The sequence below is a fragment of the Belonocnema kinseyi genome, chromosome 8 (genome assembly GCF_010883055.1).
Source record: "Belonocnema kinseyi isolate 2016_QV_RU_SX_M_011 chromosome 8, B_treatae_v1, whole genome shotgun sequence".
Classification (NCBI taxonomy): Eukaryota; Metazoa; Arthropoda; class Insecta; order Hymenoptera; family Cynipidae; genus Belonocnema; species Belonocnema kinseyi.
In genome coordinates this window covers 106,910,935-106,930,971 of record NC_046664.1, presented here as the reverse complement: position 1 = coordinate 106,930,971, position 20,037 = coordinate 106,910,935, and the positions used below count along the sequence as shown (strand labels likewise).

At 34.5% G+C, this 20,037-nt stretch overlaps 1 protein-coding gene and 1 long non-coding RNA gene across 2 annotated transcripts in view; one reads left to right on the top strand and one right to left on the bottom strand.

The window, feature by feature from the left end:
- Window positions 1-20,037, top strand: part of LOC117177704 (lachesin-like) — a 180,845-nt gene that overhangs the window by 77,193 nt on the left and 83,615 nt on the right. The window lies entirely within an intron of this gene.
- The window catches only part of LOC117177705, a 114,289-nt gene continuing 95,743 nt past the window's right edge, over window positions 1,492-20,037 (bottom strand). The window contains exons 3-4 of the long non-coding RNA XR_004467738.1: window positions 3,476-3,815; window positions 1,492-1,964 (exon numbers count right to left, since the gene is read on the bottom strand). This is a non-coding gene — a long non-coding RNA (uncharacterized LOC117177705). The remainder of the gene's footprint in view (window positions 1,965-3,475; window positions 3,816-20,037) is intronic.

The following is a 20,037-nucleotide window of genomic DNA, read 5'->3' as shown; positions in this document are numbered from 1 at the left end:
CGTATTTTGGAGACCTTCCGATCGAGTACTTTTCGGACGGTATCAAAAAGTTAGAAAATCGTTGGACTCGCTGTATCGACCTAAAATGAGAGTATGTTGAAAAATAAAACCGACTTTGACCAAAAAAACGTCTCTGTGTTTCATTTTTCAGGGACTTATCAGACTGCCTAGTATAAGGAAAATCACCTTTGCGCTACTGGTTGACGCTGCCCTCCCTCCCCCCTTTCCCAACATATTTTTAGATTTTTAATTCACGCGTATTGAATTAGCTACATTGAACTGAAAAGTTCTATTGCTATATTTGAATTGAGAAAGCCCAAAAAAACTTAGTATACCCATTTGCATCAAATTGAAACCATTCTCAAAATTATTAATTCGCCATATTGGATTATCAAACTTAAATTTAAAAATTCTTTGATCATATTCGGATTCTTCTAGCCAAAAAACTTCAGAATACTGATTTTTATAGAAATAATATCACTAATGAACATTTTGAAAACATTCTGAAAACATATGAAAAGAATATTCTTAAGCTCGTATATTTTCAAAATTGCTTATTCTAACACCAATAAATAGTTTGGATTTAAAAAACCACATTTGAACATTCTTTTGGCAAAAATTTTGTTCCTATCAAAGATGATTTTAATACATAGAGAGTTAGTTTCTACGGAAGATGAAACCTGTGGACAACAACATTACCCTTAATTAATTTTAATTAGTTAATTAGTGACATTTCACTGATCAGCAGCTAAATTTCACGATTTCAGCAGCATATATACGCTGATTTGAATCAGCGGTGTACTTATCGCTGATTCAAAATTAGAGAGTAGATTATTCCGCGCGCTGGAACCTGAGTGGGAACTTCTTCATTGACGAAGGCTTTTCACAGGCATTTTGAATTGAGATGACAAAATCATTTCTTGTAAAGCAATTCTATGAATATTTCTACTTTTGCGTGAAGTTTCTTTTCTTGACCAAAGAATATGTTGGGAATATGTATTATTAAGTATTTCACTCAGGAAGATATTATTAACAAAATATGACTTGGTTTTGAAGATTATGGAAAACGGACATAATTTAAGTAGTTAAAAGATTAAGTTGAATATTTTCCACATTTTAGCGACTGCAATTAGGAAAGTGATTATCATAAATGTTTAATGTTCGAAAATTATTAACATTTGAGAAACAGAAAAAAGAGAAATACACATTATTAATATACTAGCTTTCGAAGAACTTCTTAAAACGCATTTTAACTGCACCCTAATTAGAAATAAAAATAATATTTGAAAGCAATGGGCGTAATTTACCTTGATGCCTGGTAAGTTGTTGGGGCTACTTGCAAACTTTTCAGGCTCATTTCTCCTCACTTGAAATTACGCAGTGAGAATTAGACTACATATGCTAAACAACGCTTCAGACTGTGTTAAATACTTCAGTACGCTCATTTTGAACATGAGCCGGGTAACGCGTGAAAACTTACCACTCGATTTAACTGTAATGCTGTAAAATAATAATTTCACGAGAAGTCAGTGTTGATTGCTTGTTTCATACTCGTAAAATGGTTTGAATTATGTGCATATTTATACAAAAGCAGCTTTCGGTAGACCGCTACAACCATGGAGATACACGAGGCATACTTTGTAATTAATTGCTCTCAGACGCCAATTTCCAAATTATAGTCTTCCTCTTTTGTTTCAAAATAAAAGATTTCCACTTGCAAAGAATTTTCATTTAGCGAAGAACTAACTATCCACTTCGCGTGAAAGATGATGTATTTTTGCCTTTCGGTTTTGGCATCGTGAATTTCACTTCCAGGCCACTCCATATTCACAAGTATACTTTTATAGCCTGTCTGACGCCGTCCAATTTTCGGTAATGCAAACGAACATCGAACCTCCATTCAGTGCGATTTCATTTTTTTTCCAAATTAAGCTTCATATTATCTTAGCTGACTTATCTTCATTCTGATAAAGAGTTTTAATTATTTAGATAACCATATTAGACTAGTAAAAAAGTGCGGTAGGCGTTGCTATATTACGCGTTTTTATTCTCATTTCATACCACTTAACTTAATTTTCATTTTCGACACTGATCAATTTTGGACAAATTTACAATTGTAAATTCGCTAACTTTTTCAGTTTTGAATGCTTGCAGTTTAAAATTATATAATTTTAAACATCTTTTTGTAGTAGGTCTCTCTTGAAGATCATATTCAATTCTTAAGGTGTATAATTTTGGAAGTAGTAGTTTTTAATGTTTTATTTAATAATTCAATTTTTTTAATTTACAAGGTAAAACTTATTAATTTTTAAACTAAATAAATAAAAGTTCTAAAATTTTGTAATATGTAAATCAAAATGGATTTTTCAATCTAAATCTTCGAAATTAAAAACATTTCGAAAGTAAGTCATCAAAATGAAAAAATTTCGTATATTAAGACTTTAAACTTGAATAGTTTCTAATTGGAAATTTTTCAAAATGAAAACTCTTGAATATACAATATTTACAAAAGAAAGTTCTACAATTCTAAATAGGTACCATTGAAAATTATTCAGCTTTCACGATTTGCAGTTAAAATATTTTTAATTTTAATTATATATGAACAAATTTTCTTAAATTGTGATAATTTTTAATTGTAAGTTGTTTTCAAAATTAAAACTTCAATTTAAAAGATTTACAATTAAAAGTTCTAGAATTTTGAAGAGTTACGATTGACATTTCTACCACTTTAATGTTTCGGAATTTAAAATTCTTCAGTTTTAAATAGTAGAAACTAGAGACTCTTTAATATTTTATGTGAATGATCAAAAATTATGCACAACTTTAAACATTTAAAACTTAAAGTGATTTAATTGTGTGGATTTGTAATTGCACATTCTTCAATTGCAAACAGTAAAAGGGACAGCGACCATTTATTTTTTTTAAATTCTTACAATTTTTCACTTATACAACATATGTTTCCGCATATCCAAAAGGAACTTTGCAAAAACTCCCAATTACTTGAAACGGTGGCCGGAAATGTGTGAATTTACCATTTTCACGAAGTGACCATTTGAGTTAAACCTCAAAAATTTTTTCTCATTTTTTCAAATACAATTTAAGTTCACACGGAACGCAATATCGAATTGAAACTTTAGAAAATTAAATGAGAAGCACTAGGCAACGTTTGTCTTATAGTCAGTGTTAATAATTATGAAAAAATAAAAGTTTTTGTACTTAGAGAAATTTAGGAGCAGACAAACATTTCTTAGTCCTTCGTATTTAATTTCCTAATTTTTTAACCCGATATCGCGTTCCGTGTGAACGTAAGTTAGGTTTGAAAAAAATGGAAAAAGATTTTTTTAGGTCACGCTCACATAGCCTTCATGACTTTCCTCATTTGAAAGAATTTGATAATCCCATTTACACTAAACAATTTCCATTCAATTGAAACAACTTTAATTGGAAACATAATTTTATAGGTTGTCCAACTGACCTGTACTAACAAATTTTCACGCTTAGTGGTAGCAAAAAATGAGACAAAAGAATGCGATAAGTGAGCGGAAACATAGAAACTTGGATGGAGACAAAGTGAATGAATAAATTTGAAGATTATTATTGATTTTTTTTTAATGACGTAATAAGTTTTGACTGAAGAGCTTGCAAAGTTAGAATCTGAACCAATTTAAGCTTGCACTTTGTGTGCTATAAGATTGAGAACAGCCATTATTCATGCAATAATTTAGAACTCCTGATCATTTGTATTGCTTTCTTTCCGTACATCAAATGGTGTAATTGGTTGGAACTCGGAGCTTCTTATTGGCGAACAACTGATCCTGCGAACAAGTAGTGGTAACTAATTAATCACTCTTATGAAACAAATAAACCTCTAATGTTTAAATCACTAAAATTACAACACCGCAGACAATCACTAAATATATCAAAGTTACGAAACGACCGACACTTAACTTTGACGTAAAAAATATGGCATTCGGGTACACCAAATTGAGTCAAATTTAACATATCAAGCTACAAAATAGTTGCAGACACGGTACATTACTCTCAGAGATTGGAACATGCTCTGATCACAATTTTCAATTCAAAAGGAGTACATTTTATCTCGTACTTAGTTTATTCATATATAAATCTATTATATACCGACATATGGAAATAATAACAGTGGGCCATCTGTGCGTGTCGACTGTTGGCCAAGCGTACGCTATTAACAAGGAAGCTACTTTAGGTGTCTCTCGCCGATTTGATTCTCCCTGATATGTGTTGTAGTACTCGAAAAACCAGAGATCGAAACCCTTAATTTTTGAAGTGTCCAGGGACCTAAATGGTCCAGCAAGAGTCCGATCCGGACCTGAACCCGTTAAAACTTAAAGGGTACGGGTCCAGACCTGGACCCTTAAGAACCTAAAGGGTACGGGTCCGGACCCTTTAGAATTTAAAAGGTTCGGGTCCGGACCCGCACCCTTAAGAAATTAAAGGGTACGGGTTCGGACCCGGACCCTTAAGAATTTAAAAGTTTCAGGTGCGGACCCGAACCCTTAAAAATTTAAAGAGTACAGGTCAGGACCCGTACTCTTAAGAATTTTTGAGGTCCGGGTTCGGACCTGTACCCTTAAGAAATGAAACGGAACGGGTCCGTACCCAAACCTATAAGGAACCTTTTAATGCTGGGTCCAACCTAAAAGGTTCCTAACATTACATTTAAAAAATTTACAAATTGGTGGACGACTAAATGAGAGAGCATAAAGAAAAACACGAATTTGGGATAAAAAATAAACAATTCTGAAATTTGACTCAAATTTTTAAAATCTAATTAATTTGGTATATTTACATAAAAGTCAGTACGAGCGGGTTTTCGAGTCACAGATCAATAATTTGCGGTTGAAATTCAAAAGTTACAAAATTTGACTCAAATTTTGAAAATTTTATGAATTATTAATAATTATTAATCAAATCGTGTTTGTCAATTTCTCAAATATATGTATTTCAAGGAACCTATCAGGTTCGATCCGATGTTAAAAGGTTCTTTAGGGGTTCGGGTCCGGACCCCTACTCTTAAGATCTTAAAGGGTACGGGTGCGGGCCCGGACATTATAAAATTTAAAGGTTTCGGGTTCGGACCCGGACCCTTAAGAACTTAAAGGTTACAGTTTCGAACTCGAACCCTGTAAATTCTGAACGATCCGGGTTCGGTCACGTACCCTTATAAAATTAAAGGGTGAGTCCGAACCTGTACCCTTTAGAATTTAAAAGGTTCGGGTCTGGACCTGGACCCTTAAGAAATTAAAGGGTACGGGTCCGGACAGAACCATTAAAAATTCAAAAGGTCCAGGTTCGGACCCGTACCCTTAATAAATTAAAGGGTCCTTGTTCGGACCTGAACCCTTAAAGATTTAAAAGGTCCGGGTCCGGACCCGGACCATTAAGGAACCCTTTAAATTTGGGTCCAAGCAAAAGGTTCCGATCCCTGCATATATTTTGCACTTAAGGGCATGTGATACTTTGTCGTGTGGTCAATCGGGCACACTTCCCCCGGCTTTTTTACCACAAAAATGAAAATTTTTAAAAACTGAATTCGGAGATGCTATAAAACATCATAGCGGACGTCTCCTGACCCTTTTTGAGGGATAATAACAAAAAAAAATTAATTGTGCTAAATAAACATTTTATGCATGTGTATTATTTTGAGGTTCGTCGTTTTTCATCTCTGCCTTTCCGATAATTAGGAAATTATCTATGAAATAAACTTTTTCGATTGCCTGCCAACAAAGGTTATTCCTGGAAGATTAGGTACTATTTCTATTTGTAAGTTCAAAGTTTTCGGCCAAAAATATTGTGTAGTTTGGAAGTAACGCTCGGAAGAATGGTAGCACACATAACCTCGAAACATACACACACGTTGTTAGCAATATCAAATTTTTTTTGAGAAAATAATACAAAAAAAGTGTACGGGGACGTCCATTAGCATGTTCGCTATCATTTCCCAGATTTCGAAGACAAAATATTTATTAATCTAGGAAAAAATCCGGGGGAATCTAACACTGAAAAAATCGATATTAATTCCTCTGCGCTATGCAAATTAATCAGATTTTGCTAAATTAAAGCTTTTTTTATTTAACCTACAAAAAAAGTGTGTGGGGACGTCCGTTAGCATGTTCGCTATCAGTTGCCAAATTTTTAAGACGAAATATTTATTATTCTAGAAAAAAAAAAGCTGGGGGAACCTAAAACCGGTAAAATCGACAATTTTCTAAGTATCACATGCCCTTAAGACAAAAATAAAGTTGACGTGTTTCAACAAAAAAAAATTTTTTTAACTTACCCCTTAACTATGGGTAAAAAATACCCCAACAAATTATACAGCTCGAATTAGCCGTACTAAATTCAAGAAAATGGACGTGTCGACTTTTACGCGTAATTGACATCACTAATTAAAGGTAAAGTGGGTCAGTACGGAGCGGTAAACGTCAGCATACGTTGGGCATCCGCTCCAAGTAGACCTTGTAAAACTGCGAGGTATTTACTATAATCGAGTCGCCATTACCACTTCTGTATGCACTAATAAGTCCCCGACATGGACATAGGAAACACGGGACTAGGCAAGCCATCCCAACTTGGGCGAGCAGGGTTGAATCCACGGGAGGGGGAAGAATTCCATGAGTGGGGAGAGCCGCTATCTTACGATGTGACACTTGATTATGCGCACGAGCATTTTTGCCGACAAACTGTGCATGAAAATATAAACATGTGAGCGTTGCCATGTTTGTCGCGGGACATCGAAAGTTGGCGGACCTCCCCCCTCATTGCATCACCCCCGCAATGACATGCCTAGTCCCTTGTTTCCTATGTCCATGGTCCCCGAGATTACTCTTTTTTAAAAGGAAGAGGATGTGTTTATAAAAAATACATAGTTTATAAGACCATAAATAAATAATGTCTCCTCGTACTAATAAATATCAAGAGAGTGAAAAGTTTATTCGTGTATCGAAGATTAATAAAAAAATTTAAGTCCATTCTGGTAATTGCTGGTCATTATTTATATAAATTGTTATAAACAATTTATAAAAAGAAATTATGAACACAAAATTATGTTAATAATGCTAGATAAAGCTTTAGCAACAATAAAAACTTTTTAACAACAATTTAAGAAGAGAAGTTTCTATCTGATCGGAAGATTTCTTTTTCCTTTTAAGAGATCTATCCTTGATATAGACAGTGTACAAGTTTAGAATTTTTCTGAATTATAGATTCTGAGATCACACTGTGCAAATATGGCTATTTTGTTAAAAAATCATTTATTTATAACACTGTACATTGAAAACGGTTCGTCGTACAAAAAAAGTGCAAGACGTAAAAAAGTTTTACTCTTTCTCAGCCATGTTAAAAATGATTTTATACATTCTTTTTTCCTATAAATAGTGAAATTGTTTTAAAAAAATTTTAAACAAAAATTGACCCATATTTTCAAAAACTACCCAAGATATTCGTAATCAGGGGCCTTTTTTAACCTTTTAAAAAAGAGTGATCTCAGGGACCTATTAGTGCATAAAGAAGTATTAGTGGCTACCGGATTATTACCCGTTGGGCAGTCAGTGAGCAAAATAGTGATTTTCAAAAAAATTTGTACCATTGATATTTGCGATTTTCGTTCTATTTCCAACACAAGTTTATCATCTAAAGTGAAATAATGTTTTTTCATTATTTCATAGTCTCTTGCTCTTATAGATGACCTAAAAATGATGGCGACGCTTCCTTCATGAATAACCAATCGCGTGCAACCGCCCGATGTTCCATGAGCACCGCGCAGGATTTTGCAGCTACTGTGTAGGTTTGAAAGAGTAATTACAACATTGAAAAACTGAAATACTTTTGTATGTTTTAATTTTGTATTGACCTTTTTTATAAGCATCAATAATGCAGTAATTTTTTTCTTTAATTGCAGTATCTTAAAAGTATAATCCTACATTTTTGGGTAAAAATATTAAAAATTATGTGAGTTATGAAGTTTTAAGTAAAAAAACTCATTTTTTGTCGTTTATTTTCTCAACATGTTTTTTAACTAACTTAAATTGAACTAATGACTATAAAACCGATTCCATTTTGAGAAACATGTTAAAATATATTACATTTTTTTTTGCAAAAATATTCCATACCGGCTGCGCGGTATATGTTTGAGCACGTGGGGTGAAAAACGCCTGTTGTGCCATTTACGTAATAAAAATGATTTGTGCTAGTTAAGGGTTTTTGGAGGTGGTCAGACCTAAAACTTTTTATTTTTAATCTATGATAATATATACTTTCCATGCACACAAAAGTGGGGAAATTTGTTTTATAACGCAGGAAGTAAAATAGAGTCCATCCAACATGAATAAAAAAATGGCACGGGGGTAAACAACCCCTACATATTTTTGAATGAGCTGCAAATTGCTTATTCATAAGAGCAAAATAAAAAATCAATTTTCTTTTGCACTTAAGACAAAAATAAAGTCTGGTTTCGACCAAAATTTTTTTTTAATTAAGGGGGTAGCTACCCTTAAGCTCTCTTTATGTTGTGTCCGTGATAATATATACTTTCTATACACAAAGACAATTAGGAAGACAGTTTTATAACAAAGAAAGGAAAATAAAGTCCATGCAATATAAATAAAAAAATTTACGCGGGGGTAAACCACCCCTGCATATTTTTAAATGTGCTGAAAATTGCCAAATTCACAGGAGAAAATTTTTTTAAATTTATATTTTGCACTTGAAACAAAAATAAAGGTTTGTTTCGCCAACAAATTGTTTTGTTAATTAACGGGGGTAGCTACCCCCAAACACTTTTTATTTTATGCCTATTATAATATATACTTTCCATGCACAAAAACAATGGGGAAGATAGTTATGTAACGGAGGAAGTAAAATAGAGTCCATCCAATATTAATAAAAAAATTAAGCGGGGTCAAACCACCCCTTAATTATGTATAAAATTTCAAAATAAGCCTAAAATCGAGAAAAAATTCGAAGAAAATACGTGTTGCGTAAAAAAAAAGATAAAGGTATTTATATATTTTTAAGAAAAAAAGAGCATTAAAGAGGGTAGCTACCCCTAAACTATGTTTACACAACAAAAATCATAAAAATAATTAAACAGCATGCATAGTTTACAGACAAAAATAATACGTTCAGGTCAAATTACAATATTGTGAATTCTAGACAGTATACCGAATATGTATTATTGGGACTTTGAACAATAATGATGTTTGTTAAAAAAGTGTTCAAAATATAATGATTTCTTAAACCACGAAAATCGTATTACAGCGATATTCGTACAACCTAATATGTCACAACGTGTTTTACAAGAATCACCGAAGCTAACGTCTACGGGATTTTCGAATTCACCAACTTTATCTGCAATATATCCGCTTTTGTACCATGCATATTTTAAAAGATTAGTATATCTTGGCGAGTTAACTGATTATGCACAAACGAATAAAGCTTAATAATAATATTCCTAATATGTACATCAAAATAAGAGAATCAGAAAAGTGACGCACATAATTTTTCCAACCTGTAAACCCAAACACATACGTCTAAATGTTGCATGTTTCCTGTTGTTCTTGTTGGAATAAAGTTTAAATTCACATTCAAAATCACCTTGTTTTGTGGCAAGATAAAATTTATCACAAAATGTACAGTAATAGCATAGCTGACAACGAATACTGAGTCCTATCTGAAGAATATTAAGTAAAGATGATAATATATAATTTGATCAAATTAAAAATTTTTTAATTATTCCAACAGGTACGACATGAAAGATTCAATATTCGTTGTCAGCTATTCTATTATTGCACATTCTATGATAAATTTTGTTTTGCGAAAAAAGGTGATTCATTTACAACAGATCAAATACCATAATATTAAACAAAGTTTGAAAACAATGCGCACAGCATTTTATTATAAAGATTAATAATACAAAATAATTTAGAGGTAGTTACCCTCTTCGATGTTTTTTTTTAATACATAAATACCGTCATCCTCTTTTTGGTATGCAACTTGTGTTTTTTTCGGATTTTTTTGCTTGAGTTTAGAGATGTTTTGCTATTCTATACATAATTAGGGGGTGGTTTGCCTTCACGCAATTTGGTTATTCACGTTGAATAGACTTTATTTCACTTTGTTCGGTGAAAAACTTTTTCCTAATTGTCTTTATGTATGGAAAATATATATTATCATAGAGACCAAATAAAAATCATTTAGGGGTAACTACCTCCATTAATTGTAAAAATTTGTTTTTTGGCGAAACAAACTCTATTTTACTTCCTTCATTATAAATATTATTTCCAAAGTTTTGTCTGCATGGAAAGTATATATTATCATAGACAATAGGTTTGATCGAAATCAATTTGGTTTTTATGCACACTATACAATCGACACTTGAGACCCCTATCTTTGAGAGGTTATTTTACCCCCTTAAAGTGTTTTTTCGCAGATAGAAAAATACGTGTCGCTTAGTTTTCGAATACTAGAACATATCTCAGGGAGAATTTAATGTGTAAGAGACACCTGGAGTATCTTCATTGTAAAATTGCGCCAACTGTATGGCTGACTCGTTAAACATCCAACAAATATTTTCCATAGTTCAACCGATGATCGGGCCATGTTTGGCCCATAGTTGGATCAATATTCGGCCAGTCTCTGACTGTCAACCTTGGCAAATTGGATTGGGCCGACATAAGTTTTTTTATAAATAAAAATGACAGCTGAACTTTGACTGCCAAAGGCGGCCCAATCTTTGTAACGCTTGTTGGAACAATAGGCCGCCACGGTCGGCCCACAGTTATCATTTCGATAGGTCAGTCGATCTTTTGGGAAACACAGAAAAACGCTGGTGTTAAATTTGTTGCAGCTCAAATTTCATTGGTCTCCCAATGAGCATTTGAAATAATTTTCAAGTCTCAAATGTATTCCTCTGAATGTAGGTGCGCATCTGGGCATCTAGGGGAAAGTATCTTTTGGAGACTAAATTTTTGCTCATGCAGAGTTGTGGAGTGCTGAACCGTGCTGTCAGTAACCTGAACACCTGTCAAAGCAATTATTCGCTTGGCGATATTAGAATAAATAATTGTTCATAAAGAAATTAATTGCAATAAAATTTACCTAATTTTCAACTTTTTTCATTTAACAGTGCGTACTAGTCACTTAGAATAAAATTATAACTTCCTAATGCAACCTCCAAATATCAGGTTTGCCATGGCCGTCGACATTTAAACTAAAGCCGGGATGTATAGAAACAGTGATGAAAGTCTACATACACAATAAAGTATTTTCACTTCAATCACTAGCTAACTTCACTTCGTTGAATGCTGAGGGGATAAAAACTGACCAAATGCATGGGATTCAGTTAATTTTTGCTCTATTTTTATAATATCTTTGTAAAAAGTAATTTTTTCTGTATAAGTGCATTTGAAAAATAGTTTTCCTTTTTTAGGGACTATTTAATGCAATAATAAAATGATAATAATTATTATTCATTATTCATTCAATAGTTTAACTTTTTTTCAAATTTAAATGTTATATTCCACTTTAGCAAATTTATTGGATGACGTTTAAATTCATATTTTCCCTTTAGCATTTATATAAATCTCTTAAACAACTGTTCTGAAGTATTATATAAATAAAATAGAATTAACTTCAATAGGGATTTTCATAAAAATAACATTTCATTTACTGAGAAACTTTTAAAAAGTGGTCTAGTCCCATGCCATGCAATGCAAAAAAGCAGGGGATGGTGGGACAACTAACGCCGCGCTGAGGATATTAGGAACTAATCAACTTAGGACAGTAAGGTATCACCATTTTGTTTTCAGATTCATAGGGCTGGAATCTTTTCACGTGAAAACGTTTCATGTCAAAGTTTCATATATTTCATGAAACATAGGGATGAGAAGAAAAATTATTTCGTGCATGGGCAGATCGATTTGGCCTCTAAGGTCAAATTAGGATTTCATCTTATCAGTTAGAATTTTCCAGCCGCTATGTTTGAACCATTACAATGATTCACGAAACCCCTAATGTTTCATCAAACTTTTCATCAGGCTAAAGTTTCATGAAACTTTACATCCATACTCATCGTGAAAAACAAATTTCTGTTTTTATTATACTAGTGTATTTACCTTATTTTTCATGTATGACACTAACAACTGCAAGATTAGATAACTTTAAACTTCTGCAGAAAATCTAGTGGAAATTGTTCGAACGGCCAGGCATCAATTTCGATGCAGACGGTCACGACTAAGTTTTTACATCCCGGCTTCGGTGGTTTGAATGTCATGTAGGTTTTGACTAACCTAAGATTTGGATATTATATCATGCCAAGTACAATTTTTATTCCAAGGCACTAATAGTCACTGGTAAATGGGAGGAAAGGAAAACTTAGGTAATTATTATTATAACTTACCTGCTTATTAACATCTATTTCACCTAAATAACGCACGACAAAATCATCTTGACAGGTGACTGAAAGTTTATAGAGGGCACTTCACGTTGCTCTGGATGATAAAAAACAGTGTCTAAATGATGCTTTTCCACTAGATTCTCCGAATGAACCTGTGTGGCTCAAATTTGTTGCCACTCACTTGAACACCGATTTCGGTGTACATTGGAGGATCGGCGATTTTCTGAGAAGTTGCGCCGACTTTGAGACAACGATCTTATTCTGGCTGCCGACGACTCTATTTGACGCAGAGTTCGCAAATCATTAAATTTTTTCGGTATCGATCCTTATGCATGTATCTCTGCCTGCATGCTGCATATATGCATGTATGTATATCTGTATGGCTATGTGTCTGTACGTATGTATTCCTATATAGCTGTATATTGGAATTTTCGCATAGATGTATGTATGTACGAAGTGTGTTCAAAGAGTAAGATGACTTTTCAATTTTCGCGGGCTACGTACATTCAAGTTTTAAATTTTTTGTTTTGTTGTGTTGGTACACTCCTCGCGATCATATGTTCACAGTTTTGACTATATAGCTCGTGTTGTTTTTCTGGCAGAGGCGTAAAAGATTAGAAGGGTTTGGTGTACTCGGCGATTTTCTTCTTTCGAAAAAAATGGAGCAAAGAGTTTGCATTAAATTTTGTGTGAAAAATGGAATCCAGTGCTCAAAAACTTTTGAAATGTTGACAGTTGCATACGGCGAGTCTACTCTAAGTAAGAAAAATGTGTAGAAGTGCTACAAGCTGTTCCAAGAAGGCCGAGAGGATGTCGAAGACGAACCTCGCCCTGGACGTCCCAGCACGTCAACAACAGATCAAAACGTTCAAGCAGTGGAAGAAATGCTGTTGAAAAATCGCCGAATTACCATCAGAGAAGTTGCTGAAGATGGTATCATATCAGTTGACTCATGCCATGCTATCTTTTCGGACGCTTTGGGCATGAGACGTGTGTCAGCAAAATTTGTTCCAAAACTGCTGAATTTTGATCAAAAGATCCATCGCATGACCATCGCTCAGGAGATGTTAAATGAAGTCAATCATGATCCTGATTTTCTCAAAAGGGTTATAACTGGGGATGAATCGTGGGTATATGGTTATGACGTCGAAACTAAAGCCCAATCGTCTCAGTGGAAGCATCCTGAATCTCCAAGACCGAAAAAAGCACGTCAAGTTCAGTCAAATGTGAAGATTTTGCTCACTGTCTTCTTTGATTACCGTGGCGTAGTGCATCAGGAATTCTTACCACAAGGTCGTACAGTCAATAAGAAGTATTATCTTCAAGTTATGCGCCGTTTGCGAGAGGCGATACGCAAAAAACGTCCGGAACTTTAGAAAAACAATTCGTGGCTTTTTCATCACGATAATGCACCTGCTCATTCATCCTTGCTTGTGAAAGATTTTCTAACCAAAAACAGCACCAAAGTAGTCATGCCTCACCCTCCAAATTCACCGGATTTGGCCCCCAGTGACTTTTTTCTTTTCCCAAAACTGAAGAGACCCATGAAAGGACATCGATTTTCAACGATTGAGGAGATAAAAACTGCATCGCTGAAAGAACTCAGGGCTATACCACAAAATGATTATCAGAGGTGCTTCTATGATTGGAAAAAGCGTTGGTGCAAGTGTATTATATCTAAGGGGGATTACTTTGAAGGGGACAACATAAATATTGAGGAATAAATGCATATTTTTTGAGAAAACCATAAAGTCACCTTATTTTTTGAACACACCTCGTACTGTGCATTTATGGCAACCGTTAGAACCTTGGGTCGCAGAACTAGGCCTTCAAATGCAGTTTTTGTCCCATAAAGGGATCGAGATCCACCATAGAAGATCAGATTGGATATGGATGTCAGCAAAGTAAAGTGCAAATTGAGTCGATTAACTCAATATAAAAAAGAAAATAGAACCAGAAAGCTGATGAGCCATGTTACTAAAATCATCTACTCTCGGCACATCAAGACATTAACACCAGCAATATTGGATGAGATTATGGACTTCTAACGGCAGAGACATGATGTTTTTACTGCCAGACTGCGTTGGTACAACAAAAGTAGTGCACGAAGGCCACAAAATCGAAACTTTTTAGAAAGATAAAAGAAGGTTCTATCGTGAACTCAGTGTAAAGCAAAATATTTAGTTCAAACCTAGGACTCCTAAAAGAAAAGATTCCTTTCTATAGATACATTCCAATGCCTATTTTAGAAAGCGAAGATTACATCTTACATTGGGTCTACATCATGGACATTGCTGGCCAATTAACCGAAATTTACAGTCAACCTATACAACCAAGATCCAAAAGTACAGCGAGTTAAGGCATGAAGTAAAGACCATATGGAGGAATGTGAATCATGCAACTATATATCCCATTGCGATTTCGGCTACAGGCAATGTGCACGCAAGATTCACTGAACATCTTCAACATTTAGGAGTCAATAGGGTATAAGCAGCAGCTCCGAAGGCGATTTTATTAAACACCTGGCGCATTGTAAGAAACTTTCTTGACCATCAGAAAGCGAGCGATTGAAAACCTATGGATTAGCAAATGGTAGCTCTAAGAAAGCATCCAGATGTGACGGTTGTCCCCTCCAACGCTCGTGGCTGCTCGTAATTTTATACCTACAACATCATCGCAGGAGGTTTCAAGAATCGTAATAAATTAACTTATAATATTCTAATCTCATCAGTCACTTAACTTAGGCCGTGACTATGATGTATTACTGTGTTCACCCGAGTAAAAGTTAAAAAAAATATATAAATATTCGAGGAAAATAACTGGTTCAAATATAAGCGAGCTTGCACTAACCAGTGCAAACCTGCTCTAACGTGTTCAAACTAGTACCAGTTTGTTGCAAGAATATTTTTACATGGGAAGTTCAAATACACAAGAACGCCTATATAAGAACAGTTACGGGGGTTACTTTTCACGGGCCTAGATATTAAATCAGTCTGTGGAAACGTAAGCAATCTATTTTACACTGTTGGCGACCCATTGTTGAAACTGCCACACACTGCTACACGGCTGTCTAACTGCGTCGGCCAGCAGTTATTAGAAGGATTATATCAGTCGATCTTACATAAGCATTCTTGTGTATTCTGAAAGTTCTTGTTCGCAAAGAAAGCTATATGACGAAAGTATAAGTAAAGATGTAAGTATAGTCTACTTATGGATTTTAATTTGTAATAGGTAGCTGTAAGAAAATTCTGTAAAAAAACTGGAAGTGTAAGCAAGTCAATTTTTTAAGGCCAGCAGACCGAAGAATAAACGTTTATCTATCTAAGTATAGTCTTCTTATTTTTAAATGATAATAATATTATTATCATTATTAATAATAACAACTTTAAATCGAGCATGCATATTTGTTCATGCTGCAACAGTTTGGTGCAAACTCGCCTTAAGGATGGTGTTATTATTAATAATAATATTATTAATATTATTATACACAGCTTGTATATATACACATAATTAAAAGTTTATCATAAGGAAAACCGCAGGATTTCATCCTGAGAACACTGAGCGACCCAAGGACGACCGCCTTCTGCAATTTCCCCGCAAATGTTTTAGCATATCGTTGTCACACAGGGATGCTTTTCAGGCACTATTAACCAGGCTAGAGACAATCGTCGCAACTCCCATATAAGGTCTCTATACCATTCTTTCTTTTCATTCTCCTTGGTTATGATGTTTTTGTCAGCTGGTGCCGAAAATTCGATAACGAACATGATTCGTTTCTCGAAGTCCAGGAGAACTATGTCAGGCCTCGAGTGTGCAACAGAAACAATTGTCGAAAATATAAAGTTCCAGTATATGTGCTGCAATTCTCATTTTCGACAATTGGCTGTATTTCTCCAGGAGCGTTTAGCGGAGCGATAATAAGATTAGTTTCGTAAGAGTGACAGAGATGGCAATAAAGCACTCTTAGTGCCACATTGTGCCTTTGGATGTAGGTCGTTCCCGCATTAGTTCGACAATTTGATAGTGTATGTGCTAGATGTTTGGGGTGTATGGCACGCCCTGCAGTTATCATCGGGAATATCTTGACTCAAAATGTGGCAACGGTATTTTAAGGTGGAAAGGACACAGTCTTGACATGCCAAAATGAAACCCTCTGTGCCCGACTTCAATCCGGGTGATTTTGGGAAAGAAAAAGTTAGCTCACACGAAATTGGCTGATTCTCCACATTTCTGTAGGAGATTCCGTGCATCCTCTTATAGAGGAGCTGTTCACGGAAGTTTTTCTCTTATGCTTTCTTAATCAGGGCTTGTAGGAGTGAGTACTCGAGATAGATAAGATTCAATGCATTCTTCTCACCCCTGATCAGTGTTGGCTAAGTTCCTCTATAAAAAGTAACTCGTTACCGTTACAGTTACTTTTTCAAAAAAGTCACTCGTTGCAGTTACAGTTACTAGTAAAATTAACTGAAGTTACTTTAAAGTTACTTTTCATAGCCTCCCTCACCTAATTTTTCAGTCAGGAAAGATTGAAATAAAATGATTTTTTAAAACTAAAAAATGAAAAATACGCACTGTGTTCCGATAAGACAAAACTCAACTTCGAAGCTTCGGATTCGCTTGAAGCAATATGTCCAAAATGAGAGTATGCTTCTTTACAAAGCAGAGGAGAACCAGCGCTTACTACCTAACACTGCCCTTATACTGAAGTTAAGTCGGAGTGTTTCAGCAGCCTCCTCCGCTGCTTTGCACAGAAACGCTCCTTTACCCACTTCTTTGTGCTTCCTGACAATCATAAGAAGATGGTCTCTTCCATTTGCGACTCTATGTGCTATATCCAGAATAATGCTGTGTCCCAATATCAAAGGATCTGAGCTCGTTCTTCGTCAATGGAACTACTCTAGCAAATGAATAGAGTATTACCGGGACGGCAAGCATTTTCGTTGCAGACACTTTGTTCCTCGCCGAAATTTCGGAAGACGAAATCTGCCGGATGAGACTATTTAATCTGCTTCAGAGAGTATCCTTTATACATGTCACATCCTGAATGCGGCTCTGTGGCACGCACAAGCACGTATGAGTCTCCTCATGGAGAAAAAAGGAACGCGGAATTAGTGTTGTTGAGCAATGCGAAATTAACATGAGTTACGTTAAGTTAACACGGCTGTGGAACACTGCAGTTTTAGCAGGACTTTTCAGCTACGTTAACAGACGCTTCCCCATGCTATACGAACCAGCTGATAGTCGCCGTGTGTTGTTGCGTTTTCAAATTATAATTGTGACGTGATTAATTATTGTTTAATATATGCTGGAATGAAAAAGTAAACAGTAAGGATAGACGATTTTGTACAACGTACATTAGAAGATTGAAGGTTAGAGAATTGTATGCAAAGATTTCAAAATAAGTATTATAGTTGGCTTTATAACCTGCAAGTTAATATAATATAAATTAATGTGACTATAGACTGCTTAAACGGCTCTCTGAAGTCTTTATAGTGTAGATTTTTTTAAATAAATAACTTTGAAGAAGTATACTCTTTTAAACTAAGCTTATCTATATTCCTTTCAAAATTGACTATGATTTCTAACTGGAGTATCAAATCAGGCGGATACTACTTGACATTTCGGAATATTTGACGGGGTACGTGCACCTCCAATGCTACTTTCTACTGCCCCCGTACCGAAATTCCAATTTGGATCAGATCGGGGAGAATTTGGTCCAAATCAGACTATCTGAATGGGGCCTGACTCGAAATGATACGTGATGCCCGATCGGGGCCCAATCGCTACGCCCAGAGATAACCATGCCTGGCCCCGATCAGGCCCATATTAATTTATTTTTCTTATTCTTAATTAAAAGGGATTCTTAAATAAAATAATATTAAAATCGAATATATCACTTCCTTAACTGAAATTTGAAAATATAAATATCAGGTTATCTAACAGATCGCGATATGATAAAATTGGAGTATAACAGACACTTTTTTTCGAGCAAACGTAAATAGTCAAACGACGCAATATAACATCCAGCATTTGTACTTTGAATTTCTATATTGAACTTAATTGTGGAAAGTTATTTTGAAATAAGTGGATAACAATATCGCACTGGCTTTTTAAGTTATTTTTACAAAAGCGAATAAAAATAAGAAGGTTATATTTACCTTCCGATTGTATCAAATCACCTAAAAATACGTGAAAATAAATATTTTTATGACGTCATTGTTGATCTAATGTCTTGTGCTCACTTTTGGCATTTTTTCCCACTTATTTTATCACTTTTACAAATAATAATTGAAATATTTTTTACGCTTGACACTTTACATTGAAATTTCAGCGATTTGGAGTCAACCCACTTTAGTCCCCGAAATTAATGGAGCGCCATCTACTGGCAGGCTTGGCTGTTAAGCCGGAGTCTAGAGGGGGCCAAATTTAACAACCACAAAATTGTGTGCCCGATCTGGCCCAAATCTGAAATAAGGCAAACATTTGGCAATTTCTGCACGGGCTATGGTAAAACTGCAGTGTTCGTGTATGCTGTAGTAGCGGTAATCTGCTGACTGGGCGATTCAGGCTATAATGGGGGGACTTTTTTCTCCGTGTTTAGCGCAAAGGTGTCGTATAGCGCTTCTATCGATAAGCTCAGTCTTATTTTATTTATGAGCTCATACCTTATTTCATTCCAAATCGGAAAAAAGAAATTCCCTAATTTTTATTTTTTTTTATTTTAACAGGTGCCGGTTTTTATTTGAAGTTTTCCATGTAAAATGCATGGAGAAATATCACTTTTTTCAGTTTTTAGAATAATTTTTTAGGGTTTGGAAAAATATGACGGGAAAGTATGGGGGCCTGTAGAGAATTATCCAACAAAGAATTTCATTTCTCAGACATATGGGTTTGACACACTTAACACACCCCCACGATTACCTGAAAACTACCCTTAAAACCAAAAATATCAATTATTCATGAAATCGACCTTTTGAACACTGTATTCTCGTATTTTTATACTTAAAATTATTAATATTGGTCGAGTAGATATATTTATTATCATTGTTTAATTAATATCAATTAACGAATGATGATAATTATTCCACTAGACTAACAGTAATCATTTTAAGGGAAAACGAATAAATGTTCATAAAAAAATTTAAACAAATTGCATTTCTTTAAATAATTAAACATTAAGTAACCAATGATAGTAAATATTCCATTAGACCAATATTAATAATTTTAAGTCAAAAAATACCAGAAAACAGTGCTCAAAATGTGGATTTCATGAAGAATTGACGTTTTTTGTTTTAAGGGTAGTTTTCAGGTTCTCGTGGGGGTATGGTATGAGTGTCGAACCCATATACATGATACATGAAATTCTTCGTTGGATAATTTTTTACAGGCCCCCATACTTTCCCGTCGCATTTTACAAACCCTAAAAAATTATTAGAAAAACTCAAAAAAGTGATTTTTCCCCATGCATTTTACATGGGAAACTTCAAGTCAAAACCGGCACCTGTTAAAATCGAAAAATAAAAAAAATAAAAATTAGAGAATTTTTTTTTCGGATTTGGGATGAAATTGGGAGGATCGTTGACATCTGAAAAATAAAAGCCTTTTTG